The sequence below is a fragment of the Sturnira hondurensis genome, unplaced genomic scaffold (genome assembly GCF_014824575.4).
Source record: "Sturnira hondurensis isolate 20B ecotype Veracruz unplaced genomic scaffold, ASM1482457v3 Scaffold0000880, whole genome shotgun sequence".
In the NCBI taxonomy this organism is placed as follows: Eukaryota; Metazoa; Chordata; class Mammalia; order Chiroptera; family Phyllostomidae; genus Sturnira; species Sturnira hondurensis.
Window position 1 is genome coordinate 18,728,982 of NW_028073511.1, and position 5,296 is coordinate 18,734,277.

Below are 5,296 nucleotides of genomic sequence, written 5' to 3' on the forward strand. Positions count from 1 at the left end.
ATTGTGCTGCTATAAACATCGGGGTGCATAGGTTCTTTTGGATTGGTGTCTCAGGGTTCTTAGGATATACTCCTAATAGTGGAATTGCTGGGTAAAAAGACATGTTTATTTTCAGTTTTCTTAGAAAATTCCATACTGTTTTCCATAGTGGTTGTACCAGTCTGCAATCCCACCAAAAGTGAACTAAGGTCCCCTTTTCCTCACAACCTCTCCAGCACTTGTTGGAAGAGCTAACCCCTATTCTTCACAGACTACTCCAAAAAATCCAAAAGAAAGGAAAACTTCCCAACTCTTTTTATGAAGCCAGCATCATCCTAATTCCAAAGCCAGATAGAGACAAAACAAAGAAAGAAAACTACAGGCCAATATTGCTGATGAACATAGACGCTAAAATCCTCAATAAAATATTGGCAAATCACATCCAACAATACATTAAAAAGATCATACACCACAACCAAGTGGGATTCATCCCAGGGATGCAAGGATGGTTCAATATTTGTAAATCAGTAAATGTAATACACCACATAAACAAAAGCAAACACAAAAACCACATGATCATATCAATAGATTCGGAAAAAGCTTTTGATAAGGTTCAACACCCATTTATGATAAAGGCACTCAGCAAAGTGGGAATAGAGGGAGCATTCCTCAATCTAATTAGGGCCATATATGAAAGACCTGCAACCAACATCATACTCAATGGGCAAAAACTGATATTTTAGTTTTCTCTTAATTCACTCAATTTACTTTTCACTTAGTCCATCATTATTTCAATAAATGTAACTTTTATCTCCAATAGTTATTGGCTTGGATTTCTGTGGGTTTTTTTAACTTTTGTTTCATGACTTTAATCCACACTCTTATTGATTCATGGATGACAGAATTATTTATTTTATAATCTTTTCACAGTTCCCTGCTACCTATAGACAATCCCATTTAAGTTTTTTCCTTTCCTGAGTGGTTTATTTTCTTCTTATCTAGTTGATTTTCTTCAAATGTTTTGTACTACTTGATTTTTCAAGCTTCTACAAGTCTCACATCGGTCTGAATTTCCTTACTAAGCTGTGTATTTTTTTTAGGGAATAAGTTCCCTATTATGTGTATGTTACATGATATTGAGCCACCCTTCCAAGCTGTGAACAAGCAACTCCTTCCAGACTTTTGTCCTGGTGGTGGGCAGACTGCTCCAGATGACACTGCACAGGCGCGGTCTTTTAGCTACAAACACAAGCAGCAAAGCTGTAGCCTTTGGATCTGTGCCTTATATCCAGGCCCGCTCTTTGACATCCCTGACTGCAGCAGCTATGGAATGCTGTGCATTGCAGGGCGCTTCATTTTTAAGTACTATTTTCATTTTTAATATTTTTCTTATCTTGAGCTACTCCTCATGATCATATGATCACATGTACATGTGTATTTGTATGTGGATTTTCTGTGGTTGGCAATACAAAAAAGAATTTTCAATATATTAACAATACTCTGTTTTGTATAGGACATTTCTACACGTTTTTGTCATGTAAACACTTTTATACTTCATGAGAACTATTAAAACTGTATTTTGTAATGTCCTTGTGGAAACTTTAGTTTTCTAGAAGATGCATTTTTACCAATGGGACTCTAGTATTTCTCAGCTATAACCTCAGGTATTATTTTCAAAGTGTAAGAATTTTCAGTGTTCCGACGGGGGATGTTATAGATATAAGTTTTATGTTTAGAAAAATAATACTGTCTTTCTTTGGCTGCAATCGTAGACTCCTTCCTCTGTCCCAGTAATAATTGAATCCTGTGTGTACTGCTCTTGGCTACAGTGTAATTATTTATCAGCCAGAGTTATGATATATAATATGAAGGTATAAATAAAACATCCTGAATTGTTCCACACCAAGTATATTTTACTCATGTTGCATTACAATAATGGGTTCAAGTTCTCAATTTCAAGCCGTAAGAAGTTATTAATAAAGTCTACAGAGCCTGGACTAATTTCCCCCTCATTATAAATTGTTACAGCATTGATATGTGTCTACTCTAATAACTAGTCACTGGCTTGGAGCAGCATCTTGGGCAAAGTGTTCCCAGTAATGTGAAAGACTGATTTCTTTTGCTTGCACAGTCTTCTTAATGGAGAAATCCTGAAAATGTGATTTTGAGTGAAAAATCAAAATTTTATGTTGTAACAATACTACTTAAATCTTATTTATGGCCGAAAAAGCCCCGAGGTTATGCTGTATTTGTAAAGGCTATTTATATCACTCTGTTCCTCTTAGCAATGTAGCTAAATGATTTATCACAGCCATGTCAGCATTCATCTCCTTGAGGTTTTCTAACAGAGTATGGAAAGGCATGGAAGCCAAAGGGACTCTTTCTGACAGCAGCCAGTGTACATATGTTCGGTAGCATCAGTGATGACTATCTTCGTGATACAAGTCTACAACACTTTTCTGCATCAGCAAAAGCAAGCCGAAATGCATTACATTTCTTTTGGACACAATATAGGTATGTATGTGCACACACAGACACATGCATGCACACTACATACCTCAGGTATTCTTGGGATAGTTTTCATTTCTCTTCAAGGAGGCAATTGAGTGAGTAAAATTATTAAACTGAGCTCTGAATGTTCTCCAAGCGTACCCTTAGACACAATCATTTTTATTTCTTATAGTAGTGTACTAAGTAGTCGTCAATTCAGTATTTTAATTATCACCTCTATTCAGAAAACTTCCAAATTATAACAATAAATTTGGCCTTCAACATAAGCATTTATTAATCACTTATTTATATGCCCCCTGTTTTCTCTGTGGCAGTATCTTTCTTTGTTTTCAAAGCTCATTAGAGAGACCTTTGGTTTTGACCTTTGAAATTTACAATAACCTATATATCTAGTCAGAGAGTTATAGACAGTTATGCTTTGTAATAAACCCCTGGATAGCTATTCATTTTTTTTACAATTCTTGCTCCATAAACATTTTGTCTGGATTCTATCTCCCCAAATTTTTCAGATAATATTTAGAAATTTAACCTGTACTAATTTTCTACTCTCAGAAAATATACATGCTATGTGGTATTTTCTTGTGTAATTATTTGCTGTTATGCCCCCCAAAAATTCTGGCATAACTTCCTACTTTTACATCAGATTGCTTTTCTCATAGACATTGTCTTATAGTTTTACATTTATTGTTCACCTACATTATTTATTTATCTTAAAATTATTGCAAAAACTTGCATGTATATCTGCTTTTGACCTTACTTGAAACTTTTTCTTTTTTTCTAATTATCTTCAATATGAATGAATAATCACTTGCAGATTTCAATGTTGAAACCAATATGACTGAAAAATAGATGGAGAAATCAATTACTATGAATATATTCTTTGGCTACAAAAATATTATCTTGGGTAAGGATCACTGGATTATTTTGGTAAAATGACTTCATTCTACTTTGTGGGACAGGTGAATTATTAAAATAATGATTACTGCCTTCAGTGAATCAATTACCAAAAGAAAGGAAGAATAAATCTCTCCTTCCCCTCATAGGCTTTATATACATGTAGTTAGTCATGTTCTGATCTTATGCCATCTTTGTCCCAGGATGCAAAGTTGATTTGTGTTCTATGAAGTGTGGTGGGAACGGAGAGTGAGATAGGTTAAAGCATATTATCTCAACGGCTGGATGAATTGAAGTAGAAGTAGGTGAGAATCTGATTATGGTCAGGTATATGGGTAGGGGTGAACTAACTAAGGTATATGTTGTAACTCTGGGGGGATAATGATAAAGTTCTAAAATGGTAGAACTGGTTGTACATATCTGCAAGTATAAAAAAAACATTGAGCCGTACATTCTAAGTGAATTGCATGGTATGTGAATTTTGTCACAGTAATTTTTTTTTAAGTAAAAAGAACTGGAAGAGAAAATAGAAGAGGAAAAGCTATGATCTGAGCTACCTGGAAGTGAGTTGGTAGAGTTCATTGTTTGGACATTCGATCACACATATTTACCTTCTGATGGCATTTTGTATTAAGAAAATTTTATGAAAAACAAAGCACACATGCACTAAAAGTTATGTAAATGTTATTAACATATAATTTCAAAATATATGTTTCACATACTTCATTTATAAATGATGGAGGCTTAACTAGAATACTTGATAATTGGTATTCAAATCTGGCTGTGTATGAGAATAACTTGAAAGCTAGTTAAAAACTCATATTTCTGGCTCTATATCAGCCTTTCTGGAGTAAGAATATATAGGGTATTATCAAGAAGATAGCTGTGCTTTTATCAATATTGTTTGTGATTCTCATTTTATGGCCAGTCAGTCAACAATCCACAGAGTAGCATTTGGTCATCACTGCAGTAAACTCTTACCATGGTTTACCTCGGGGTAACTATTAAATTTTCAGACAACACAGGTAGAAGGAAAACTAATTCTAAGACGTATTTTGAGGAAATGTCACAGTACTTGGAAACATAACATCCCATACTTACCTGGCACGGGAGGTACCATGATCACAAAGGCAGGGCGAGGCTGACCCATTGCACTCCAGATGTGCTGACCCCTGTGATTTTCCCAAATGTGGGAATCCTGACTGCATAATTCATGGTCGTGGGGGACTGCATTCAGCTCTCCTCTGAAAAAAATATATTGCTTAGGAAGTATGGGGCAGACCCAAAGGAGGTACACCAATTTTTTGACACAAGATTAAGTGTTACATGGCCAAAGTAATATTAAGGATATGATTTCTCTAGATTTTTTGAAACTTCATTGCATACCTGAGAGAATATTACAAGAAGGATGGTGGATCAAAATAAATTTGATAGAGACTGTTCATGGATTTCCAGAAAATTGTTTACCAATCTTTGTAACTCTCACAATTTAGAGTTGGACAAATCCCAATAAAATTCTTACAAGAATATACAATTGTGTTTCAGTTCTCCTTTCCCACACACTAATTCTTTAATGCTCAACAAGAAAAAAATAATGTAAAATATTAGCTTCTTAAATGCATATAGCAGTGGACAGTTACACATTGTAAATTCCTTACCATAATGAAGATATAAACTTAATGCTTTAAGATTTAATAGATATTGCTAAATTTTAATTGTCTTCAGGAATGGAAGTGCAGCCTAGATTTTCTCTCTACTACTTTAACACACACAGTATTAAGCAATGAATATAGTTATAAATGCTTGTTGGTTACTACGCATTTTAAAAGTCTCCTCCCCTACCCCCCCAGTATTGTCTCATTACCAGGTTGTGTCAGCCATGAAATGTGTAAGTCATGAAATTTTTGCTATT

The 5,296-nt window shown here is 34.6% G+C and overlaps 1 pseudogene; it reads left to right on the plus strand.

Annotated features, from left to right (window-relative positions):
* The first annotated feature begins 4,477 nt into the window (after positions 1-4,477).
* Positions 4,478-4,631, plus strand: LOC118994382 (uncharacterized; annotated as a pseudogene).
* Positions 4,632-5,296: the final 665 nt, after the last annotated feature.